Source organism: Castor canadensis, chromosome 1 (genome assembly GCF_047511655.1).
Source record: "Castor canadensis chromosome 1, mCasCan1.hap1v2, whole genome shotgun sequence".
In the NCBI taxonomy this organism is placed as follows: Eukaryota; Metazoa; Chordata; class Mammalia; order Rodentia; family Castoridae; genus Castor; species Castor canadensis.
The window spans coordinates 183,107,089-183,133,315 of record NC_133386.1 but is presented as its reverse complement, the minus strand read 5'-3'; the positions used below and the strand labels follow the sequence as shown (position 1 = coordinate 183,133,315).

At 40.4% G+C, this 26,227-nt stretch overlaps 1 protein-coding gene and 1 non-coding gene across 10 annotated transcripts in view; both read left to right on the top strand.

Annotated features, from left to right (window-relative positions):
• Positions 1–1,499: 1,499 nt before the first annotated feature.
• Celf1 (CUGBP Elav-like family member 1) overlaps positions 1,500–26,227 on the top strand; it is a 75,868-nt gene continuing 51,140 nt past the window's right edge. For 2 of the 9 annotated variants that reach the window (XM_074045340.1, XM_074045306.1), the window contains exon 1: positions 1,511–1,638. The gene's annotated coding sequence lies outside the window, so the exon portion shown is untranslated. Of the gene's footprint in view, positions 1,639–26,227 lie in introns of all 9 variants that reach the window. The other 7 variants (XM_074045314.1, XM_074045285.1, XM_020179106.2 and 4 more) reach the window with 5 other exon arrangements.
• Positions 14,443–14,549, top strand: LOC141416136 (U6 spliceosomal RNA). Its single transcript, XR_012441003.1, has one exon. It is a non-coding gene; the product is annotated as a U6 spliceosomal RNA (small nuclear RNA).

Here is a 26,227-nt window from a genome sequence, read left to right as displayed (position 1 = left end):
ATTGGGCTGGCCTGGAATAGTGATCCTCCTTATCTCAGTCTTCCAAATATCTAGGATTACAGGTATGATCCACTGGCACTTGGCTTTTTGATAACTCTTTGCTCCATCTGGCCTTGAACCAAGATCCTCTCCATGATCCTCCCAATCTCTGCCTCTGAAATAGCAGGAATGATAGGTGCATGCCACCATGCCCAGCTATTGGTTGAGATGGGGTCTGATTGCTCTGGCTGGCCTCTCAGCCTCCCAAATAGCTAGGATTACAGGCTTTAACCACTAGCACCTGGCTTTGTGACAGCATTTTGTAAGTCTATAAGATGTTTTCGGTAAATTACAAAAGTATTTACAAAAACCAGATCACATATAACATTATGAATATATAAAACTACATAGTACAATTAGGAAATAGGATAATGTAATGTACAATTTAAGAGCTAATTGTTCTTCAGAAAAACTGTGGTTTTTTGTTTTTCCCAAAGGGGAAAGGGGGTGCTTCCAGCATGTGGCAAAGCCCTTGAGGCTTCTGCTTGGAAGCCCACTTGTTTTGTGGGGTACTGGTAGTGTATAATCAGTATTTTGTGGGTATAAAAATAATTTGTTTGGGAAGACAGATGATGTTACAGTGAAATCACTTGCCAACCCATGAGTTATTTGTAAATTGAATCCCCCCGCCCCAAGTTCCAGAAATAAGTTTTCTTTCTCCATCCACATTTTTTATTATCTCACGAGGTGTAGAACCTGCAGAATAAACTGTAACTGTGTGTTCCATCTAGAATCAGAGATTCTTAACTCCTAAAGGATATCTTTAAAGACCTAACCTCAGTTGTTTAAAAAAAAATGTTTTTCTAGGAAAAGTAGGTTAGGGCTGGACAGTCTGTTAATAGAATCCTTAAGAGCTTCCTGGTGTCTGTCGCAGGGATTTTGCAAGGTTGCGCGTGCACACTGCTGATCATTTTGCTAGAAGGCACTCCCTTAACTCTGTAAGCTTGCAACACACATTCACATACCAGTAAAGAAGATCTGGATGTGTTGTTTGCATGCTGGTGCAAAAAGCAAGGTGTGCCCCGCGTCCAAAATGCTGGCCAAGCACCATTCACTCACTCATTCATTCATTCATTCATTCACTCATCAAATCTTTTATTATATGCACCTTCAGTGCCAAGCAGGGGTGCATGTTCTTCCAGAACTCGGTGTGAGTGCGTGGGCACAGCGGGAACTTCAGATCCCCAGGCCAGGGTCTTCGCTGCAGTATTGCTCAAAGACAAAGGGATGCGCCCCCGCGGCTCGCTGGGCTGAGGGCTCCGCCCGAGGCCGGGGGTTTCCGCGCGGCTGCTTCTCCACTCCCTAGCCCGAGGGGGCGCTGCAGCGCCGGCACTCGGATCCGCAAGGAGGGCGGCGCCGCGGTGGTACGTTCCCTCTGGCCGCCCTCCCCCTCCTCCCCGGCCCTCCCCGCCGGTGGTAGGTGCCGGAAGTGCCGCCATTTTGGGGTGTTCTGCTCTGGCGGCAGCGGCAGCGGCAGCGGCGGCGGGACGCGGAGGCTTCCCACGGGACTTGGCCTCAGCAGCGAGGCGGCGGCGGCGGCGGCGGCTGCGGCGGCGCAGGCAGCAGCTGAGGCAGCGGCAGGCTCAGGTGCAGCCGCTGGTGAGTGCGGTGGCCGCGGGATAACGGGCCGCGGGACGGAGGAAGGGAGGGAAGGGAGAGAGAGGAGGCTGGAGGGAGGCGCCGCGGGGCGGGTCCGGTTCGGGCGGTCGCGGGTCACAGGGCCCTTCGGGCGCGGTCGCTCCTCGTTTCCAGCGCCCCGGGGGCAAGGCCGCGATCTCCTCGCGCGTGTCGGGGTCCTCGGTGCTCCGGGTCCCGTCGCGCTCGCGGGGCGCGTGCCCCCGCGCCCAGGGAGACCCGCCCTCCTCGTGGCCTTGCCCCCTCTCTCCGCGCCCTTTGCCTTCACCTCCCGGCCCCGAGAGCTCCGTTCTCTGTACCCAGGGCAGCCCTGTCCTCTTTTTTCCGGCCGCTGTGCGGGACCCAGGCTGGCTGTCCAGACACCTCTTCCCTGACCCTGTCGCCCCACGTGTTCCTGGTGCCCACCCCTGGGTGTGCCCCAGGATCCCCGCCCCTCGAGGGCAGCGCGTCTCTGGATGCTTGGGAGCCCCCCAGCTCTCGCCCCAGATCCGCTGGTGCCGTGGCTCGCCCTCCCCCCAATCAGGTGCTCACCTAGTTGTGGCCTAGTAGCTGGGCCGGAATCTCGCACCCTGCAGCTCGGGCAGGGACCCGGCTTTGGATTTCAAGTCGGTGGTGGTTTCGGTCGTAGTCCTCTGGGCAGGATGTTGTTTTAATTCTCTAAGGCCATTGCACATGCTCTAAGGAGCTTTTCATTGGTTTAGGCTCATTCCCATAGTTGAGGGGAAGGTGGTGAGGCTTTGGTCGGAGCCGGAGCCTGTTTTAGCAAAATGGAATCGCATTAATTCACAGTTACTGGTGTACGATTATCACTCTCAATTAAAAAGACTGTTTAACAGTTTAAGTGTGGGGTACTTTATAATATCTGCAGTGTTAGAGGTTACAAACATCCAGTGAATCCTTTATAGGAACTTCACCTATAAAAGGTCTTTAAACTGCTTTTCGTTCTCTGGAGAGGCTTTAATTGCACTCGTTCACCTTTTCCACAGGTGTAAGGCCCTCTTGAGTTTAAGATTCTCTGTAAATTTTTGGTGAGAATTAAGGGATCTTCCTATAGAAACTCTGGGTTCTTTCTGTTTTTAGCATTAATGAATCCACTTGGAAAATCACCGAGTTATAAAAGCATGAACAAGCTACAGTGATTTTTCTCCCCATGTCAGTTTTTTATATTGGTGTAGCTTTACTTACGTAGTATGTGGTTTCTGATCATGACTTAGCCAAGATTGAAGCAGTGCTATTGGTAAAGCAATGCTGGAGATTTCAGCGGTTGCTTTAACCAGGAAGCTTAGGTTCCCCTAGTTCCTTCCTCATGACTGTCCACCACCTGTTTCCATTAACTATGGGCCTTGGCCCCAGCACATAGACCTCCACTTCTCTCCTAGTTTTCTTTTTCTAAGATACTGTCTAGACTTAAAAGTCCATTAGGGGGAAGGGTGTTAAGATGGAATATCTTTTCCAGTGCTTTCATTTTTCAGAGGAAATTGAGGCCCTCAAGAAGTAAAGTGAGTTACTTGCCTAAGGTTATTTACATAGCAAGTGCTGCTAGTCTCCTAGCAGAGAGGTAGGTTTGTTTTACTCTAAAAAAATAAATAAATAAAATAAATAGTAATAGGAGCAATAATGCAAATTGCCCTTTGAGATTGATGGAACCGAATGGGCCTTGGGCTTGAAGGTAGAGGTCCTGCATTGTAATCTTTGCTCTGTTCTTGGTCAAGTCATTCACCGTTTTGCTCCTCAGTTTATTTTAATCTGCAAAAATGGAAGAAGTGCTGACTATCTCATATAGTGCCAGTTCCCCTTGCATGCAGTAACATTTGAAAGTACCTATGGTAATGATGGTTGGACAGTGAAATTTGGAGCCAGAATGATTTCTTTTTCCTAAAGATTTGTATTTTTATTACAGAAGTTACAGGTTCATTATAAAAAATACAGATAAGTCAGAAAGGAAGAAACTCAGCCACAGTCCCACCACTAAAAAATGATTGTTAATGTTTGGCTTTTATCTTACTTTTTTTTGTTTTAATGTGTGTGGGGGCCTAGGAATGGAGCTCAGGGCCTCCAGTATGCAAGTGCTGTACCACTTAGCTACCTGCCTAGCCCTCATTCTTTTTATACTCTTTTTTTTTTTTTTTGTATGGTACTGGGGTTTGAACTCAGGGCCTCATGCTTGCTAGGTGGGCGCTTTACCACTTGAACCACTCCACCAGCCCTTTTTTGTATTGGGTATTTTTGAGAGAGGGTCTTTCAAAATATTTTCCCAGGCTGGCCTCAAACCTTGATCCACTGGTGCCCTCCTGATATTTTTTTATTTTATTTTTATTTTTACTTTTACTTTTTTTTTATTGTTTTATTATTCATATGTGCATACAAGGCTTTCGTCATTTCTCCGCCCTGCCCCCACCCCCTCTGATATTTTTTTTTTTAATAAAGATTTGGGCTTTGCTACTAAATGTTCTTTCTCCTGACTACCACTGTAGCTTCTTTTATTCCATTTCGGGGAATCTGGACCTCATTGGGAAATAGACATTTAGATGTTTTTTTTTGTTTGCTTTTTTTTTTTTTTTTTTTTTTTTTTTGGTGGCACTGGGGTTTGAACTCAGGCTCAGGGCCTTGAGCTTGCTAGGCAAGTGCTCTACTGCCTAAGCCACTCCACCAGCTAGACATTTAGATGTTGCTGGTGGGATGCTTTGGAAAGAGAAAAGCTGTCACTTGTAGGAAACAGGAGCATAGACCCTTCTGCTCAGAGCTTTGGGTGCTCCCAAAATACTGCTCCTTTTTTTTTTTTTTTTTTTTTTGATTGTTTGAACTCAGGGCTTCACACTTGCAAAGCAGGCCACTTGGGCCTACACTACAGGCCACACCTGTAGTCCATTTTTGCTCTGGTTATTTTGGAGATGGGATCTCGAGAAATGTTTGCTGGAGCTGGCCTCAAACCTTGATCCTTCCAATCTGAGCCTCCCAAGTAGCTAGGATTAGAGGTGTGAGCCACTGGTGACTACCAGTGTTTTTCTTTTTGTTACAGACATTTCACTTACTGTAATGTCCTCAAGATTCATTCATGTGGTGGCATGTGATAGCTTTTTTTTCCTTTTTTTTTTTTTTTTTTGGTACTGGGGCTTGAACTCAGGGCATTCACTTTGAGCCACTCCACCAGCCCTATTTTGTGAAGGGTTTTTTGAGATAGGGTCTGTTTACCCAGGCTGGCTTCGAACAGCAATCCTGGTCTCTGCCTCCTGAGTAGCTAGGATTACGGTGTGTGTCACCGATGCCTGGCTTTTTTTTTCGTTCTTAAGGTTGGATGATACTCCATTGTATTGATGTACCACATTATCTACTTTATCCACTGCATTCATTGATGGACCATTGGGTTGCTTCTACCTCTTGGCCATGGTAAATGTGCTGCTGTGTATATGAGTACGCAATATACCTGTGAGTTCTCCCTTTTTTGGGGGCATGGTAATGGGGCTTGAACTCAGGCTGAGTTCTCGCTTTACTTCTTTTAGTTACAGGTTCAATATCCTTTGTCCTAAATGCTTGGGACCAGAAGTGTTACAAGTTTTGACTTTTTATGGATCTTGAAATATTTGTGCATACATAATGAGGTGTCTTGGGACACCTGAGATTCATCTATGTTTCATATAAGCCTTATACACATAGTCTAAAGGTAATTTTATATGATTTTTTAATGTGTCAGTATTTTGACTATGACCTGTCACATGAAGTCAGATGTGGAGTTTTCCATTTGTGCAGGTATATTGGCACTCAACAAGTTCAGATTTTGGAACATTAAAGTGGGATTGCTAGAGTATGGTAATTCCACCCTTTTTTTTTGGTTCTGAGGTTTGACTTAAGTTTGCTAGACAGGTGCCCCACCACTTGAGCCACACCCCTAGCTCTCTTTTGCTTTTAGTTATTTTTCAGATAGAGTCTTGGGATTTTTGCCCCCTATCTGGCCACAGACTGCAATCCTCCTACCTATGGCTTCCTTTGTAGTTTGGGACTACAGGTAAGCACACCATACCTGGCTTATTGATTGAGATGGAGTCTCACTAACTTTTTGTCTAGACTGGCCTTGAACTATGATCCTCCCAGTCTTCCACCTCCGAGTAGCTGGGATTACAGGTGTGGGCCACCACACACAGCTGGTAAAATTTTTTTTTATGGTATTTGAGTTTGAACTCAGGGCCTTGTGATTGCTAGGCATGCACTCTACCACTTGAGCCATTCTGTCAGCAATGACTGGTAATTCCAATTGAAAAATCCATGTACTGTTACATTCTCAGTGCATAGAGGTTCCAGGTTCTGGTTTCTTCAGATCCTCTACAACATTTGTTTCTTTTCTCCTTCCCTCCTCAGTAATTCATTCCATGTTTGCGACAGGCACACTGCTGCTTGTGCCATGCAGTTTTGTTTTTATTTGCAGAACTGGGGGTTTGAACTCAGGACTTCATGCTTGCAAACAGGCACTACTCTACTGCTTGAGCCACAACTCCAGTCCATTTTCTCTAGTTGTTTTGGAGATGGGGGGGTCTCTCAAGCTGCTTGCTTAGACTGGCTACAAACCCGAGATCCTCCCACTCTCAGCCTCTCAAGTAGCTGAGATTACAGGTGTGAGCCTCTACTTCTGGCCTTGTTTTGTTTTGATAGTCATCCAGATGGTCTTGAGGTGATGTCTGTTGAGGTTTTTACTTGTTTGTTTTTGTTTTCAGCTATGTAGCTCAGGCTGGCCTTGAAGTCATGCCTCAGCCTTCTGAAGTGCTAATATTACAGGCATGACACCAGGCTCTTTTGTGGTTTTGATTTCCATTTCTCTGACCATTAATGGTGTTGAGCATCTTCTCAACATGCTTGGCCATTTGTATATTATCTTTGGAGAAATGTCTGTTCAAGTCTTTTGCCCACTTTTAAATATTATTTGGACTGGGGAATGTAGCTCTTGTAGAGTACTTGTCTAGCATGTGCAAAGCCGGGGGTTCCAGCCCAGTATGGGGGTGGGGAGTGTTATTTGATTCTTTTCATTGTTGGGTTGTAGGAGTTCTCCCTTTTTTTTTCTTTCCCTGTTTGGTAGTACTGGGGTTTGAACTCAGGGCCTCATGCTTGCTAGGTTGCTAGGCAGGCGCTCTTATCACTTGAGCCACTCCACCAACCTTTTTTTTGGGTGTATTTTCTAGATAAGGTCTTGGGAACTATTTACCTGGCTGGCTTCAAACCCTGAATCCTCCTGATTTCTACCTCCTGAGTAATTAGGATTATAGGTGTGAGCCACTAGTGCCCACCTCTCATATTTTTTTTTTTTCTTTTTCCGTACTGGGGTTTGAACTCAGGGCCTCCACCTTGAGACAATCCACCAGCCCTTTTTTGTGATGGGTTTTTTTCAGCAACTGCTTGCTGGCTTTGATCCTTGGTCCTTTTGATCTCTGCCTCCTGAGTAGCTAGGATTACAGGTGTGAGCCACTGGCATGGGGCTCTCTTGTAGTTTTGTAAAGATCATCGAATTGGTTACAATTCATATTCTTCATATGGATTGCCAATCGCAGAGGAATGTCTGCTGATATATTAAAATCTCTAAAATTTTATTATTTTTTTTATACCGGATGTGGATCATGCATATAAGTATATAATAGTAACCCAAATAACATTTACAGCATCATTTCTAATTTCAAGTTCAATCATGACTTCCAATCTTTGAATGTACAGAATTTTTAAAAAGTATTATATGAAGAACCAGACATTGCCTGGGGATGGCTTTGAACCTTGATCCTCCTGATCTCTGCCTCCTGAGTAGTTAGGATTACAGGCACACCTGGCTGTGGTACATTAATCCCAGAACTCAGGAGGCTACGAGATCCCAAGCTCCAGGCCAGTCTGGGAGAACTCTGTTTCAAAACAAAAAAGTAACAAGAGAACAAGGGTTATCTAGTTTTTGCTTTCTGCTTTAGTTATTTTTGGGGTAGGGTCTTGAGTTTTTCCCTAAAGCCCAGCCTCAGGCTTTGATTCACCTATTTACTTCTCCCTCCCAGTTGTGATCATAGTTGTGATATTTTTTGATGCTGGTTTGGTGTCCAGGGCCTCATGTATGCTAGACAATCACTCTACTACTGCACTACAGCCCCAGTCCTACGTGAGTGGATTTGCAGTCAAATGCTCTACCACTGACCTATACTCCTGTTACATGAATAGGTTTTATTAGAGGGATGGACTCATCTGCAGGTATTCCATATTGTATGCTGATGTATTTATAAACTTGGCATTAATGTTCTATTAGAATAAATAAAACTTTCAGGGTAAGAACATTTTGAAGATAGTCATAGGCCTCTTAGTTCTAGTATGAACAAAATATTCAGCGTATCCTTCATTGTGTGAAAACTGAGTAACCAGCATTATAGATGTGAGCTTCTGGTACCCACCTCTCATGTATATATATAATATATGTACATACATATATATATTGTATATGTACATATATATATTATATATATGTATATATATATTTTTTGACAGTACTGGGGTTTGAACTCTGGTCCTCTCACATGTGCTAGGCAGGCACTCTATCACTTCAGCCACTCCACTAGCCCAGTAAAGTTAATTTAGGTGTGGGCATGTAACTTAGTAGTTGGGTGTTTTTTGTTTTTTTTAGAATGATGTGACTTGAATAGGGTTTATAAACACAGCCTGGGAAGAAAAGCTGTGGCAGTTGGGCACAGTGGGTTTAGAAATTGGTACTATCTTAGCCAGGCGCCGGTGCCTTGTACCTATAATCCTAGCTACTCAGGAGGCAGAAAGATTGCAGTTTGAAGACAGCCCAGGCAAATAGTTTGGGAGACCATATCTCGAAAAAAAACCATCACTAAAAAGGGCTGGTGGAGTGGCTCAAGGTGTAAGCCCTGAGTTCAAGCCCCCGTACTACAAAAAAAAGAAAAAGAAATAAGTTCCATCTATGACCTTCATATTTCTGGGCTGGGAATGGTAATGTCAGAATTGAGTTAACTTATGTTAGGCTCTGAACAGTGCCTGGGACAGTCTTGATAATGCTGTTTCCCTTTTCCATTTGTTACAGTAGGCATACTGTTTATCTCATGGGACAGTAATGCAATTCAACAAAGTAAAATAAATAACACAGGTTAAATGTCTAGCAGTGCCATACATAGGCGGTAGCTACTAAGAAAGTGTGCCTTTCTTCCCCTGCTTTGGGTGTATTTTGTTTTTGCATTTTCCTGTGTCTACTATGGCTTAAAGAATAAGATTCTTTCCTAAAGCCCAATTCATGCATCTGAAATGTTTTGTTAACGAGGCATTTTTCCTCATAGAATCTTTTAGCTCATTGTTCCTTGTGGAATGCTTGATAATAGAGTTTCTTAGGTTTAGCTTTATTGGCTACTTCGTGTGAAAGTCTGTTGATATGAAGGCTCTCTGTGTTCATAGAAAATGGAAAAATAAAGATGAATATATTGGAATTCTAATAGAGGACACCTAGATGTCTTCCTAGTTTAATTAATTGACTAGAGTTAAGAGTTGGAAGAATGAGGGCTCAAATATTTAGCAGTTGTAATGTAGATGAAAGATACAGTTATTTGCTTTATGAACTGTATTATATCAAGAATCTGTATCTGAGTTTTATAATTTGCTAAAGACACTTCTCTTCCTTATTTATTTCTTTTGTATTTTTGAGACAGGGTCTCAGTATCTAGTTCAGTCTAGGCTGGCCTTGAACTCATGATTCTCTGTCTTCAGTCTCCCTCATGCTGGGATTACAGGCATGTACCACTACACTGAAGTGTGTTCTTTCTCTTTCTCTCATTATTTTATTTTATTTTTTTGGTGGGACTGGAATTTGAGGTTGGTTTCATGTTTACAAAGCGGGTGATCTACCACTTGAGCTAAACCTCTAGTCCATTTTGCACTTGTTATTTTGGAGATGGGGCCTCTGGAACTATTTGCCCAGGATGGGCTCAAACCCTGATCCTCCCCAATTTCAGCATTCAGTAGCTAGGATTATAAGCATGAGTCACTGGAACCAGGCTGTGTTGGGTATTTTGTTCCTTCCCTTCCCTTTCCTTTCTTGGGGGAACTGGGGTTTGAACTCAGGGCTTCATGCTTGCTGGGCTGGCACTCTACCAGTTGAGCCACTCCACCAGCCCTTTATTTGTGTTGGGTATTTTCTTTCTTTCTTTCTTTTTCAGGAACTGGTATTTATTATCAAAGTCATACTTGATGTCAACAAGATGCCACAACTACAAAAAAAAAATTGCACACATTACAATCTCAATGCAAACAGTTAGATGGAACCCCAGTCATGTGTTGGGTATTATCAAGATAGGGTCTCACAAACTGTTTACCTGGGCTGGGTTCAAACATTGATTCCCCCTTATCTCTGCCTCTTGAGTAGCTATGATTATAGGCATGAACCACTGGCACCCAGTCGAAGCATTTCTGAGAATCCAGCAGCGACTTTTTAGAAGTAGAGGGAAGGATAAAGAGGACTCAGAAGTAATCTCCAGAGTTTCTGCCTTAGGAAGAAGGATATAAAGTTTGAGGTGAGTGGTAATTCTTATTTCAGGATTGTGTTGGATATTTTCTTTTTTCTTTTGGTGGTACTGGGGTTTGAACTCAGGGCCTACACCTTGAGCCACTCCATCAGCCCTTTTTTGCAAAGGGTTTTTCAAGATAGGTTCTCCCAAACTATTTGCTTGGGCTGGTGTCAAACTGCAGTCCTCCTGATCTCTGCCTCCTAAGTAGCTAGGATTACAGGAATGTGTGTTGGTTATTTTTGAGATGAGGTCTTGCGAACTATTTGCCCAGGGCTGGCTTTGAACCGTGATCCTCCTGATTTCTGCCTCCCTAGTAGATAGGAGGCATGAGCCACCGGTGTCCAGCTGTTTTCTAATTTTTATAGAGGGCATGAAGCTCATAAAATGAAAATTTAAATTAGTGATAAAAAAAAGACTAGTTAAAAGAGACTGAACTGTGAGTATATTTCAATATCCTAAATGATTTAAAGGATTTTAGCTTTTAGAGTTTTGTGAAGTTCTATGTGACATTGTCCTTGTTCCCTGCCTTACAAGAAATGGAATTGTCCGGCACCTGTGGCTCATATCTGTAATCCTAGCTACTCAGGAGGCAGAGATCAGGAGGATCTCAAGACCCTATCTCGAAAAACCCTTCACAAAAATAGGGCTGGTGGAGTGGCTCAAGGTGAAGGCCCTGAGTTCAAGCCCCAGTACCACAAAAAAAGAAAAAAAGAAATGGAATCCTTTTGGTTGGGTGCTGGTGTCTCATGCCTGTAACCCTAGGGTTTGAAGCCAGCCCAGGCAAATAGTTTGGGAGACCCTATCTTGAAAAAACTCATCACAAAAAAAAGGCTGTTGGAGTGGCTCAAGATGTTGTAAGCTCAGAGTTCAAACCCCAGTACCACAAAAACAAACAAACAAACAAACAAAACCCAGAAATGGACTTGATTTCAGAAAACCTTTTGGGTTATAAAATTTTGAATTTTTTTTTTTCCTTTCACTTAGAACATATGACAGCACTTGTGAAGAGTGAAGAGGAGTGATGAGTTCTAGTTACTGGTTGAAGGACTCTCAGTTAATTTGAGATGTTCATAGGTGCAGAGTATGGCTTTAGGAAGAACTGTTCACTAATTTATAACAGCTGGTTCAGCTTTGACAAAATAGAGTTGGATAATTTCACTTTCCTCCCAAGTTAATAGTCCATTGAAACTTTGAGGGTTATACCAAAAGGCTTTTTGGTCTTAGAGCTGTTTAATTTTTAGTATTATACTTTTAATTTTGAAAGGTCAGTAATTTTGATTTACATAACTGCATCTTTTCAGCAAAAGAATCTCAATTAGAAACTGTCACCACGTTCTCTTTGTTCTTTTACCTTTTTGTTTCCTGTGAGATTTGAAGCAAGCTCTTGCAGAAACTGTGGGGATGTGTGATATTTGGTGGTAATGTGGGGTAACCAATAGTCTACTGTGTGTAGATTTTTTTTTGACCCAATATTATTTGGACATCTGTTAAGTTTTTGCTAGTTTCTTTTTTGTACAGATAATTTACTGTAGGCTTTTCCCAGTTTCTTTGTACTTGTGGCTTTTGTGTGTAGGAAACATTCTTCTTTGTGCCAATCCCCTTCCCCCACACTAAAGTCACATAGTTTAGTGTTTCTCTTTTGGATGAATTCTGTCTATCTGGGTGATGCTGCTGCTAAGTTACCATTAGGTTGGATGTGATATTACCAGCAAGAAGCACCTGTACTGTTTATTGGTCTCTTGCCTAATTCTGAGCACTGAGCCAGAAGTGAAAGGAAGTCAGGGTAGTGGTGACAACTTAAAATGCTTAACTACTTGACGTTTGTCAGCTAGCTGGTAATTACTGCATGATGAAGCAGTACTGCTTTGTGGTAAACTAATCTTTTTTTATTTCTTTTTTGCGGTGCAGGAGTTTGAACTCAGGGCGTACACCATGAGTCGCTCCCCCAGCCTTTTTTTTTTTTGTGATGGGTTTTTTCGAGCTAGGGTCTTATGAAGCAGGGCTGGCTTCAAACTATGATCCTCTTGATCTCTGCCTCCTGAGTAGCTAGGATTACAGAATGAGCAACTGGGCCTGGCCTAAACTAGTCATTTTAAGCCTCATGGGCAGGCTTTCCTCAAGGGTATTTCACTAGAAGCTGTTTATGTGGTAAAAGTCTGTTCTTTAGGTTCATATTTCTTAGATGGCTAGAACAAGAAAAGCATTGCATTTTGTGTTTTAGGAATGTTCTTTATCCACCCCCCACCACTAGCTTTTATTTTTTTGTGGTACTAGAGCTCGAACTCAGGGCTACACCTTGAGCCACTCTACCAGCTTTTTTTTTTTTTTTTTGTGATGGGTTTTGTCACGATAGCTTCTCACAAATTGTTTCCCCCAGCACCTTTTTTTTTTGGTGGTAGTACTAGGGTTTGAACTCAGAGCCTCCTGCTTACTAGGCAGTCGCTCTGCCACTTGAGCTACTCCATCAGCCCTTGATCTAACCCTTTTTGTAACTGCTTATTGAACTAGGAGAGGGCACCTTGGCACAATTCAGATTCTCTTAGGAATTGGAGATTGGAGTTGAGATTCAGGATGTTAGAGAACAAACAGGTCACTGAATTCAGAGAACTCAGGGCACACAAACTCAGATGAGATGCTTAAGTTCTTAAGTTAGTTTAAAGGAGGTTTCTGTTACTTAAAACCAAAAGAGCATTCATTGGCATTCAGTATAAAGCTCTGCATACACTTCTTAAATTAATCACAATTTTAGAGAAACCATATTCAAGGATCATTCAATGATCAATCAAGAACATTGGCAAGAGGGAAAGCAAAAGCCTGTTGGAGATCTTGGCTTTCTTAGCAGCGTATACATTTGCCTGTGTTGTTGCTTTTGGTATATATATATATATAGAATGCTTCTCTTTCTTTGGTGTTTTGCCAAATCAAAATTAAGTCTCTCCCCCAAGCCCCCTTGAGGGGGTTTAAACTTGAGGCCTGGTGCCTACTGCTTGAGCCCTGCCTCCAGCCTTCTTTCTTTCATTTTTTAGAACAAGTTTTTAATGATTATTTATTAACTAGTTTTTTTAGGCATATAATACTGATGAAATAATTCTGCTATTTCTGATAGGAAACTTCAGTAGCCATCATTTCATTTTTATTTTGTTTACTCCCTTATTATGGAACTGGGTTTTGAACTCAGGGCTTTGCATTGCAAAGCAAGTGCTCTTACCATTCATGCTTCTAGTCTCATTTTTAATTTATTAACTAGTTTATAAAAGACTTTATAAAGCATATAAAGACTGATAATACTGTTATTTTCGATAGTAAATTTAAACGAGGCATTATTTTTACAGAATTTTTGTGAGGCATATGGATTTGGTCTTTTCTTCATTTCTAGTTAAATAATGTATTTGTTTTAGTTTTTTGATTGTTTCCTCTTAAAATGCTGATGGGCTAGAGTGGCACACAACAATGTGGATTGAATGGCAAGTTGAGACTTTAAACAAAGGGTGATGGCGAGTGGCTGTATGCCCAGTTGATGGAGTCTGTCTGGTCCATGTTCAGTAACTTCATGAATGATGTGTAACAGGAGCAGCACAGTGATGTTTTTCTCTTTGAGAAATGTTAATGAGGGGGAGGAAAGCTCTGAGAAAGACAGTTTAGTCCTTGTGATTTGATTGCTTTTCTTTCTGTGATCATTTGGTTTCTGTTAAGTTGAAAGACTTTATTCCAGGGAATGTAAAATTTCTCAACTATAATGAGCAGAAATTAAAAAGATAAGAGATAGCTTCAAACTGTGGATTTGTATGAGGAAGGACTACATTTGTAGCCTCAGCAAAGCCAAAAACCTTACTTGATATCAGAGCCCAAATTATGATTACAGATATGGATATAAACAATATAGTGCTTTCAGGTAGTGTGTGTGTATAGTATTGAATTGATTGTTGTGCACAGAGGAAATTTTACAGTCCGTATTGTCTACTTGTGTTGAGGTCTTGCATTAAGGTAGATAGTTGGTAAGTGTTTGTTGAATCTTTCATATTTGGTTGAATGGTACTTTATGTTTTGAGACAGTTCATTGTTAAGGACTAGGACTAGGAAGAAAACTTAAAATTCTACAAATTTGTTTTAACTCTTGCCTTTTGAAGCTAGAGTATATTAAAGCTCCAGGGATTTTTTTTTTTTTTTGGAAAAAATGTAAACAACTTTCCATTGGCAGACACTGATGCATTGATTAACATTTGTGTCATAAAAGCTTTGTAAAGTGCTTGCCTCGGCAGCACATATACTAAAATTGAAATGATACAGAGAAGATTAGCATAGCCCCTGCAAAAGGATGACCCACAAATTCATGAAGCCTTCAAAAAAAAAAAAAAAACTTTGTAAGGCTCTGTGATCTTGAAACATCGTATCTTACACTGCTTGAAGAAAACAGAAGGCTCCTAGACAACTCGGACTTTGGCTGTTTTCCATAGCTCAAAAGAAAAAGAATCTGATACGACTTGCAGTCTGTGCTCATTTGCTTTTTGGGCCAAGATATGCTTTTCCAAATAAAATGAAGAAAATTGTAAGTCAGTAGTAAACATGAATAAAGTACCCAGGAGTTTGCATCCTCTTGTGTACTATAGCTAGGGTTTCTCCTTTTTTGTCTGTAAGCTGATACTAAACTAATATAACAAAGCTACCTCCTGGCTTGCCTTCCTATTTCTGGTTTGAGAAATAATTGAAAGACACCATATTTATTATATATTAATTGTTTTTTATTGTATGTTATTTCTGTTTAACACCCTGTATATATTTACAAGTCCTATCATATTTATTTAACTCAGGGCCTACACTTTGAGCCAATTTGCCAGTCCTTTTTTTGTGATGGGTTTTTCGAGATAAGGTCTGGAGAACTGTTTGCCAGGGCTGGCTTCAAACTGTGATCCTCCTGATCTCTCCCTCCTGAGTAGGTAGGATTATAGGTGTTAGCCACCGCTGCCAGTTTACAAGTGCAATTTTATAAAAACCTTACAAACTTCTTTACTGAACTAATATGAATTATAAATGAAGTTGGGAAACTATAAACAAACCCTTGTGGACCTGCTATAACAAAGCTTATGTGAGTAAGTGTTACAAAATCAAATATTTTTATGGGTTAGATGCCTGTTCCCTACCTTTAGCTGTCTCCTTAGAGCCATTTTTTATAAAATGGTCAAGATTTTGGCTTTCAACATATTTTACCTTATGGTATTTATATTTAGCCTTGTAAGTTAGTATTTATTGAGATCAGTGAAAGGCTTTTATGAACAAAGGGACATTTCTCAAGCTTGTTTTGTTAGCATATGTTAATCGTACAGAAGGGTTTCATTGTGATATTTGCAACATACACATAATGTAGTTTGATCAAATTCACCTTATTTATATATATACTCTTAGTCCTCCCTCCCTTTTCGCCCCTCTTTTCTAATAGTTCTTGTTGGGTTTCATCATGTTGTTTTCATAAATACACATAGTGTACCCCTTTTTCTTTGCAGCTTTTTTTTTTTTGTGCTTGCTCGGCAGGCATTTTATCACTTGAGTCATTCTGCCAGCCCTTGAGGTTTTTTTCAAGATACTTTGTACCTCTCAAGTTATTGTGGATCAGGCCTAGGATAGCTGATGTTCTAGATAGTTACTGTGAAATCAAGTGCTATTTTTATTTATTAATGTTCATTTGTCTGGTGTAACTTTACTCTGGGTTAAGTAAGATCTATAGAAAGACTTCACTCTGTTTCAGGAAACTTACAACTGAGGAAAATGTCTTTTTGAATTCTGACTGCTTCACTTCTCTGAACAACCAGACCCACAGATCAGACTTGTAAATGATCTGTTTTTCTTAAAGTATCTTCCAGTAGAAAGGTGCGTCTCATGGGAACAGTTAGCTGGGAATGGCAGTTCATCTGCCTAAAAATTGTGTCACCTTTGTCTACCTATACATAGCAATTTGGGAGGCAGACTTCAAATTTGAACTTAGACTTTTCTGTGTTAGTAGTCACTTTTATTTGTGTCTGATACTTCTTTCTTTCTCTTTTTTGGTGGTATTAGGGTTCAAACTCATGGCCTCTCAATTGCTAGGCAGGTACACTACCACTTGAGTCAGTCTCCCAACACTGTCTGATACATTTCTAACCTAATCACGTAGAGAAACTGAAATTTCTTCAGCTTTTTTTTTTTAAGCGGGACTGGGGTGGGGGTTGAATTCAGGGTTTTGCACTTGTAAAGCAGGCATTCTGTGCTTGAGCCACATCTCCAGCCCAATTTGCTTTGGTTATTTTGGAGTTGAGGTCTCAAGAACTATTTGCCGAAACTGGCCTCTAACCTCAGTCCTTCCGATCTCAGCCTCCCAAACTAGCTGGAATTACAGGGGTGAGCAACTGGAACCTGGTGAGAAGCTGAAATTTCTGGTCTGGATAATTTTGCAGTCTTTCTTAGAAAAATACTAACTGGTATAATTTTATAAAGCATTGTGTTCTGACAGAACTGTAAAATAGGTACAATGTGGGGGAGTACTTGTGAAAGGGGGGAGGTGAATGGAGGAGATGAAGATGAAGGAATATGGTTGATGGGCTTTATGACACTTACCAAACAGAATGATGAAATCTCTTGGAATTGCTTCAAGTGGGGTGGAGATGGGGGTCAAGTGGGGGAAGCTGGTGAGGGCTGTCTAACCAAGGTGCATTGTTAGCCTATTCGGAATTGTCACAATGAATGCCCCTCTCCACAATGAATATATCCTAATGAAAATGGAAGAAAAAGAGGAATTTGAATTGAAAAAAAGGGCAACATTGCATAATTCAAAAGGAATGAATATGCTGTAACAAGGAAAATTGTATAACATGGTTTAATGTAATAGAAGGCAGCATTATCTGCATCTTTCTTTTAATTTCAGTTGTTAAGCACCAGGAACTCCATCAGTATGAAACTAGATTCTCAATTATATTGTACACTCAAAGTAGTGGTTTATAGCAAAAAAAAAAAAAAAATATGATCTGAAAAGAAATAGCACATATGTCATTGAAAGTTGAGGCTGGGTGATGGTGGCTCACGCCTATAATCCTAGCTACTCAGGAGGCAGAGATCAGGAGAATGTGGTTTGAAGCCAGCCTGGCAAATAGTTCACAAGACCCTATCTCGAAAAACCCAGGACAAAAAAAGGACTGGTGGAGTGGCTCATGGTGTAGGCTCTGAATTCAAACCCCAGTACTGCAAAAAGAAAAAGAAAAAAAGGAAAGTTCAGTTGATTTTGTATTTAATTTTTTTGTTTTGTTTTTTTTGAGGCAGGATCTTACTATGCAGACTGGTTGGCCTGAAACTTATGATCCTCCTGACTCACCCTCCTGAGTAGCTGGAATTACCAGCACGCACTACCATGCCTGACTTATTTGTTTTTATGAATAAGAAAGGAAAAGATTAAGACTTGAATATATTTATCTACTTTTCAAGAGAGGTAATAAAATTTTTAAATATATCTTTAGGATTGTGTACTATAAGATAATACTTTTTTTTTTTTTTTTTTTTTTTGCGATGACTGGGGCTTGAACTTAGGGCCTACACCTTGAGCCACTCCACTAGCCCTTTTTTGCGAAGTGTTTTTTCCAGATAGGGTCTCTCAAACTATTTGCCTGGGCTGGCTTCCAACCTCGATCATCCTGATCTCTGCCTCCTTAGTAGCTAGGATTACAAGCGTGAGCCACCGTTGTCCGGCATGAGGTAATACTTCTTGAAGGCAGCTTGCTGAAGAAAAATTAGATCAGCTTTCTGAATTGCCAAATCTAGAACATCAAAAAATGCTTTGACAAAAAAAAAAAAAAAAACCTGCTGGATCCACCCCCAGGAATCCTAGTGAGTCCCCATGGTAACAACCTCCTTGCTTACAATTTGTCAGTGTGTAATTGTCATTGGGGTTCAAAGAAGCCAGGATCAAGACTATGTGGTATTAACTACTTCTGATAAAATGCTGTTGCACATTTGCAGTGAGCCAGAAATAGAAAATAAAGTTTAAGGTTTTAATTTGTGTTCCGTTAATTATATGCTTTAAAAAGCTGCCTAATTGTGGTAAGGTGCAGCAGTGGGAAGGTGGTGGGTAGCATAGGAAGAGAGGAAGAAGTAAGCCATAGGCTTAGAATATTAGAAGCCTCACAGATTCTTCTTCTTTTTTTTTTGGATAGTACTGAGGTTTGAGAGACTTTGCTGATTCTTTCATTTTGCAATTGAGGGAACTTAAGTTCACATAGAGGCAGAAGCCAGGTCTCAGCCTAGGCCTTTTAATTCCTCACTCTTTTTCTGTTTCCATCCACATATTGTGTCTACTTTTTCCTGAGAGGTCATGCAGGGAAACTTTTCTACCCAGTGAAGGAATTAGTTCTGCTGCATCCTGGATAGGCAGCCTCCATCTCTTCCTCAGGAGGAGGTTACTTGTTTTCTTGGCAAAATCTCCACTTGTTGGAGTTCTAAGAGTAGATAGTTTTATATGAATTTCCCATTTGAAAGCTTTGTTTTTTCCCCTTATAAAATAATGGTATAAAACAATAATTCCTGAATGTTTTTCATTAGTCTGTTTATCTCCACTTTAGTCATGCTGCTCAGTCATGACAAGACAGATAATTCTTTAAAGCAATTATGTTGCTGGGCATCAGTGGCTTATGCCTGCAATCATAGGAGGCAGAGATCAGAAGGATCATGGTTCAAAGCCAGCCCAGGCAGATAGTTTGGTAGACCATATCTTGAAAAAACACATCACAAAAAAGGACTGATAGAGTAGCTCAAAGTGTAGGCCCTGAGTTGAAGCCCCAGTACCACACACACACACACACACACACACACACACACACACACACACAAAGCAATTATGTCATGCCTAAACCCTAGAATTTTGAGAAACTAGTGCCATATTCATATTCAGAACAAGCCAGTTCTTTAATAAGTAAGACAGAAGAGGCGATGATAAATGCTATATTGAGCTTAAGGTAGTTTATATAAGTGCTGGTGAGATGAGACAAGTATGATTTAAGAGCATCAAAAAAGGCCTTCAAAAATGTTTTTAAAGCACTATCAAAAGCAAAATAGGTCAGTTGTTTTGTGTTTTTGTGGTATGTTTTGTGAATGCTTTGTTATTGTTTAGAGTAGATACTTCTATACAAAATTGAGTTTTGGATTCAAAACCATCATTATTTTGGTAATTATTAATTAATTAACGAATTATTATTTTTTCAGTACTGGAGTTTGAATTTAGGGCCTACACCTACCTTGAGCCACTCCACCAGCCCTTTTTTGTGTGTGATGGATTTTTTTCTAATTGATTTCTTTCTCTCTCTATTTTTTTGGCAGTAGTGGGCTTTGAACTCAGGACTTCACACTTGCAAGGCAGGTGCTTTACCACTTGATCCACTCCTCCAGCTCTGTGATGGGTTTTCTTGAGATAGGGTCTCTCAAATTATTTGTCCAGGCTGGCTTCAAATCTCAATCCTGATGTTTGCTTCCAGGTGTGAGCCACTGGCGCCCAGCAATAAAATTATTTTTGTAATCACCTTCTTCATGTGGTAGTAAAACTTTTAACTGCTAATTAATTATGTAAACTTAGTGTCTCATTCCAGGAGTTCTTTTATTTTTTTTCCTCTTTTTTTTGATTGTTTGTTTGGTCTGGGGTTTGAACTTGGTTTCATGCTGGCTAGACAGGCACTCTACCAAGACTTAAGCTATGCCCTCAGCTCTCATTCTAGGAGTTGAAGAGAGCTAGAATGGTCTGTTAAATTGCCCTGATAAGATATTAATTGTATATTTTTCCAAAACTGTTTACCCTGTCTTCTTATCAGAGTAGGAGTAATTTAACTCTTAACAGTAGTAGCATGGAAGTAAGGGGTGTGTGTGTGTGTGTGTGTGTGTGTGTGTGTGTGTTTGTTTGTTTGTTTGTTTTTTCAGTGCTGGGGATTGAGCCCAGGACCTCGAACATGCTGTGCAAGCTCTGTATTCCCACCCTGGAAATGTGGTTTTAAGGTAGGTATCAGTTTATAGCACCTTCAGATCTTTTCAAAACATGCATGGATCATAATGGAGTTCTTATGTGCAGATAGGTAGAGGTAACCTCACAGATTATTTAGTAGATGAGAAAACCAGGTGTTGGATCTTTTCTTATTTTCTTCGTAGACATGATGTGTCTGACATCTACTGACTCCTATCTTTGTAGTCCTCTTCTTCTGCTTCCTTCTTCTTTCTTCTCTCTTCCTCTTCTTCTTCCTCCTCCTCCTTCCTTCTCTTCCTTCTTCCTCCCTCCTCCTCATCCTTTTCCTCCTCTCCTCCCTGCCTCCCTTCCTCCCTCCCTCCCTCCTTCCTTCTTTCCTTCTGCTAGATAGGGTTTCACTGTATACCTCAGGCTGGCCTCCAACTCAAGATCCTCCTGTCTCAGCCTCTTGGGGGATGGAATTACAGACTTGGGCCACCACATCCAGCTAATTTTTTCTACTTCTTAAAGCCTGGCTCCCCTCTCCCAATCCCTGTGTCCCACAACCATCCTTTTGGTTCTCATATTGCTTCTTAATTCTCAATAGCCATATTCTATAAGCTCCTAGAAAAGAGAAAGAAAGCTCCATTCTGCCTAGACTGCTGTGGAGTTACATTTGCCAAATTATCTGGCCTGTGACCATGTCCTTTTTTGACTGGGCCCACATTAAAGAATGTTTCATATGCTGTCTTGATACATGTTTTCTCCGGCAGTTTTACTTTTTAGGCTTTCATTTCCAGGTTGACTCACAGTGGGAGAGAGCCATGTTCAGAAATTTTTTCTTAGAGTCTGAATTTTCTTCTTGTCTTTCATCTCTTGGTCTCTATTTATATTCTTTGTACCTCTTCTTCCTTGAGCTTGCACCTTCTGCATAGTTGACTATTATATCATCTTTGGAACTAGAAAATAAAAGTTGGAAGATTTTAAAGTTAAAGTTCTCAGAATAATGTCGCCCACGTTGCACATATGTCACATTTTGAATTTACTAGTTAAGCCTCTAAATATGTGCTTTATATACAGTATGTGTGGCATGCTGACTTAGGTTGCCATGAGAACCTAAAAACTTTAGACTTGAATCATTCAGTAATGGGTTATTTATTTACTTATTTATGTATTTTTGAGACAGGGTTTTGCTATGTATTTGAAGCTAACCTCAGACTCACTATGGAGCCCAGGCTTGACTTGAACTCAGTATTCTCCTGCCTCATCCTCCCAAGTGTTGGGATTGTAGGCATGTACCACCCTCCTGGCTCTCATTGTTTTAGGTGAAGACTAGGTTTTTCTTTTTATCTAATACACTTTTTACAGATTGAGCATAAGGCCTCCACTCACGCTCATATTGCCTCTCTTGCTGACAGTGTGAGCAATTTCTGTCTTTCCCTACCTTTTATCAGTTTCTTTCATCCCAGTCTACGAAGCTGTAATTTTTTCCCATCTGTCCTTGTCTTTTACTACTTTTTTCACTATAAAATAGTTAGAAGGCCGGGCGCCAGTGTCTCACACCTGTAATCCTAGCTACTCAGAAGGATCCCAGGCAAATAGTTCCTGAGACCCCATCTGGAAAAAAGTCCATCACAAAAAAAAAAGGGGGGCTGGCAAAGAAGCCGAAGTGGTAAAGTCCCTGAGATCAAGCACCAGTACTGCAATAAATAAATAAATAAATAAATAAATAGATAGATAGATAGATAGATAGATAGATAGAAAGATAAATAAATAAGGAGGTTTTTTTGTTTTTTTTTGAACCTGGTAAGAAAGGAGCTATCTAGTGATACATCCTAAGGAATTTTCCTTTATGTAAGCCCCATGAAATGAGCTATAGTGATAACTTAGAAGCTAATATTGTTTGGAATCTGGTTTTTTTTTGTTGATGTTGTTAAAGTAAGCATTGTGAGCCAGGTGTGGTGGTTCATGCCTGTGATCACCGTTCAAGGCCAGTCCAGGCAAAAATTTCTTTTCTTTTTTTTTTTTTATGGTGCAAAAAAATCTTCTATAAAAATTTCTTTTCTTGAGACCTCATGCCAACCAATAAAAATCTGAGTGTGGTGACATGATCCTGATATCCAAACTACATGGGAAGCATAAATGGAAAGATCATGGTCCTGGCTGGCCTGACCATAAAAGCAAGACCCTATTTCAAAATAACCAAAGCAAAAAGGGCTGGGGGCATGGGTCAGGTGGTAGAGCACCTGCCTAAATAAAAGTCTCAGTACTGCTAAATAAATAAGAACAAGTAAAAAAAAAAAATTAAAAAGCATTGTGGAATTTACCATTTGTTTTGTTCTAAAGGCAACTCAGTTTCAGTTGGAAACACATTATTTTGAATAGCTTCTTGGCCAGGATGACTCGTTTATTCTTGACTGACTGGGTTTAGTCATGGAGATTCTCTTTTGTTGACAGTATATGGCAGGATGCTGAGATGGAACAACTGTATGTTGTTTAGTCTTGGGTTCTGTGTAGGTTTTTTTGACACTATGACAAAATACCTGAGATAACTTAAAGGAAGAAGGATTTATTTTGGCTTCCAAGGTCTGGAACCATTGCTTTGGACCAAGAAAAAAGTGTATCTTTCCAGAGCATGCTGCCCAGTGACCCACTTTCCCCCCAACTACTTCCCACCTCCCAATAATGCTATCATATTGTGAATCTATCAAGGGATTAATCTATTGATTAGTTCAGAATCCTCAGGATCTCATCATTTCCCATCAAGTCCCCAACACATGAGCCTTTGGGGGACATTTCAGATTCAAAACAGAGAACTTTTTTTTTTTTTGCAATACCGGAGTTTCAAACTCAGGAATTTTTGCTTGCTAGGTAGGCGTTGTATCACTTGAGCCACTCTGCCAGCCCTAAGTCCATTTTTTACAAATAGCAGTTTGAAATTTATTCAAAAGTCTAGGGAGAAATGTCGAAAATGGAAGAATATTTTCCTGAAAGTGTTCCATGAGAGATGTTAGAGTGGATGCTGAGTGGTGGCTTAAAATTGTTTATGTTTGTTTGTGTTTTGATAATAGGGTCTACCTGTGTAACTCAGGCTGGCCTTGAATTGATGATCTCCTGTCTCAGCCTCTTTGAGGGCAGGTTATTGGCATGCTCTGCCACGCCCAGCTTTATTTTTGTTTTTCTTTAGAATATATTTTCTCTAAAGAAGGCAGAAATTATAACCCATGTGGTGTTAATCTCATGTTATATGAAACATTTTGGGTTGAAATTACGGGAGACAAAAAGTTTCAGATATGGAGGGACCTTAGAAATTTAGGAACTTAGTGAGATGCAAGTGGGTAGACCCATGGAAGAGTACCTAGGTCTGTCCATCCTCACGCTCTCATCTCTTAATGTGCATAACATTGATAGTTTTTGTCCCACACTTTGACACTAGTCATACTGTCATCCTTTATTATCTCATGTTAATCTTCCCCGGGGACTAGCTTTATAAGAGTTAGAGGTCAGTGATAGTACAGTTTTCTTTTTGTGCTACAGCCCCTCTGATCCTGAATAAATACATAAATACTTAACTCAGTAAGAACTGGAAAACAGAATCATTTGAGCCAGTCAACTGTATTACTATCTTTGTAGAGTTCACTCTGGTCATAAATTTTTTGACGTATTTCGTATTGAGTTAAATCTGGATGAATTGTTCTAAGTAAAATAATTTTGGGAATATAAATATTTATCTTCTGATGATATAAGCCAGCATACTGAGAAATGTGCTTAAGAAGTTATATTTGGGCTGGCAGTGTGGCTCAAGTGGTAGAGTGCCTGCCTAGCATGACGCCCTGAGTTCAAACCCCAGTACTGCCAAAAACAAAAAATTATATTAGAATTTATTTTAGTTTGGCCAGAATTTAAAGAAAAAGAGAGAACTCCAAAACAGTCTGAGAGTTAGAATGGAACCTTTGTTCTGGAAGCAGCAAAGGACCAGTGAAGATTAGGATTGTTCACAAATTGGGGAATAACATTTTTTGAAAGTTAAATTTTAGGATTGAAATGGTAGATTGAGTCTCACAACTATTGCTGAATCTGACCTAGTAAAAAAAGTTTTTCAGTGTCTCTTACATTTCCCATGGCTGAGGGATTCTTGATGTGACTGAAATTATTGGGAAGCTCCTTGACTGAAATAGAATTTCTCAAGCCTTCCTTCAACTACCAGCCTATGTGTTTCTGTTTTTTGTCTGGAGCATGTGAACAGAATTCATGTGTGTGAGATAATTGTGCTTTCACTAATGGCCCCCTTTTAGCAACCATGTATGGGTAAAGCTGTTCAGTTCCCTGCTCCTCCCTCTCCGAGCATGGAGCAGAGTCTGTTCTGCTGAGGCTGCTGTTCCACTTTTCAGCTTTCTATATTTGTACAGCAACAGCATGAGCAGCCCACCAGCTAGGTCGTGTGGCTACCCTGTGCACCCACACTGCCTCAGACCTGTTCACTCGGCCAGGGCTTGTAGTTTGTGTTCTTACGTGTGTCCATCTGTCTGTCTGTGTACATGCAATTCTATGGAAGACTGAGGTTTTCAGGTGAAAGAGGTGACCTGTTTGTCTTTTTTTGTTTTGCTTTGTTTAGATCTCTTAGTTATAAATTGTAGAGAATGTTTCACAATCTCAGGGATGAGGTGAAGAGGAGAGATTATTACTGTCTTAACAAAATAATGTCTTGGAAAGAGAGTTCCAAACTGGTAAATTTACTGTCAAAAATGGTCTTTGTGTTGCCTTAGAAACATACCTTGTTGAAGTAGTAGAGGTAGTAGTGTTTTTTGTTTTCCCTTTTTTACTTTTTTTTTTTAAAGATCACAAAGATCAGTTCTTAGGGGTGGAACTGAGTAATTTTCTGACATAAAATATGAGTAGAAAAAGGTATGAATCCCCTTCTCTCTTAAACGGTTTACTCTCTAATATCACAAAAAAAGTAAAACAGAAATGATTTACTTAGTTGGGTGTGATGGTTCATCTCTATAATCTCAGCACTTGTGTCTGGGACAGGAGGGTCATGAATTAAAGGCCAGGCTAGACTACATAGGGAGACCCTGTCTCAAAAACAAAAACAAACAAACAAAAAAAACCCACATCTTTTTAGAAGAGGATTGGAGCATTTGCTGGGAAGGGAAGTGAGTAATGCCCTGTTGCTTTGGGCTTTGCAGCAAGCAACCTGTGCTATGTTTGTGTAGATTCAGGGTATTTTGTTTAGTTTTGCCTTAGAGAGGCCTTGTAATGCCTTTGGTATCATGCCTATTTAAGGAACAGTAGTGGACATGGTCTATACAGATTTTAGGCTATTTTCAAGATAATAAGTTTGTTAGTATGCTTTGAAAATATATTTTTTTAGTTTGTTGTGAGATTTTTTAATTAAATGGATGAATTCCTCACACTTGATCAACTTTAAAATCAAGTTCTTTGTTTTACTGTTTCCTTGTGCTCCCCTCCTTCATACCCCCATGAGTCATAAGCATGCAGAGTTGGGAATAGAATTTGTCAGCTGAGGGGGGATGAGAGAGTTCTTTGCACATGTTTATGTGACATGTTTATGGCTGATAAGGAGATGAAAGGGTTTTAAATGCTAGAGAAACACCATAACTGAGGCAGCTTCTTCCTGTGGCTGGGAGGTGTGGGTGCAGAGTTCTGTGTGACTATTCATTGGTGTATTTTGACTCTGAACTTGGGAACTCTTGTCTGTCTGCAGCTTGTCCATTGTTGGCTTCAAATGTTTGTGTTTGTTTAGGGCCTAGGACCTAGTGTGGAGTCTCATGGATCCTGCCCACTACTTCATAACTTTCTAAAACTATTGAATGTGGCAATATATTGGCTTCACCTTCCTCTTAGCAGTTGTTAATACTCATTTTACTTTACTGTCCTACTGTTTTCTCATTTATACTAGGAATAGTCTATATGGGGGCTGTCATTAAAGATTAAAATCATTGGCAGCTTTTTGATTTTAAAGCTTAGCTTCAGCAAATGACCCTGATTAGCACATCTGTATTACAGCTTTCTCTTTGTTTTTGACCTTTAAAAAACATAATTTCCCTGATCTCATTTTATTAGT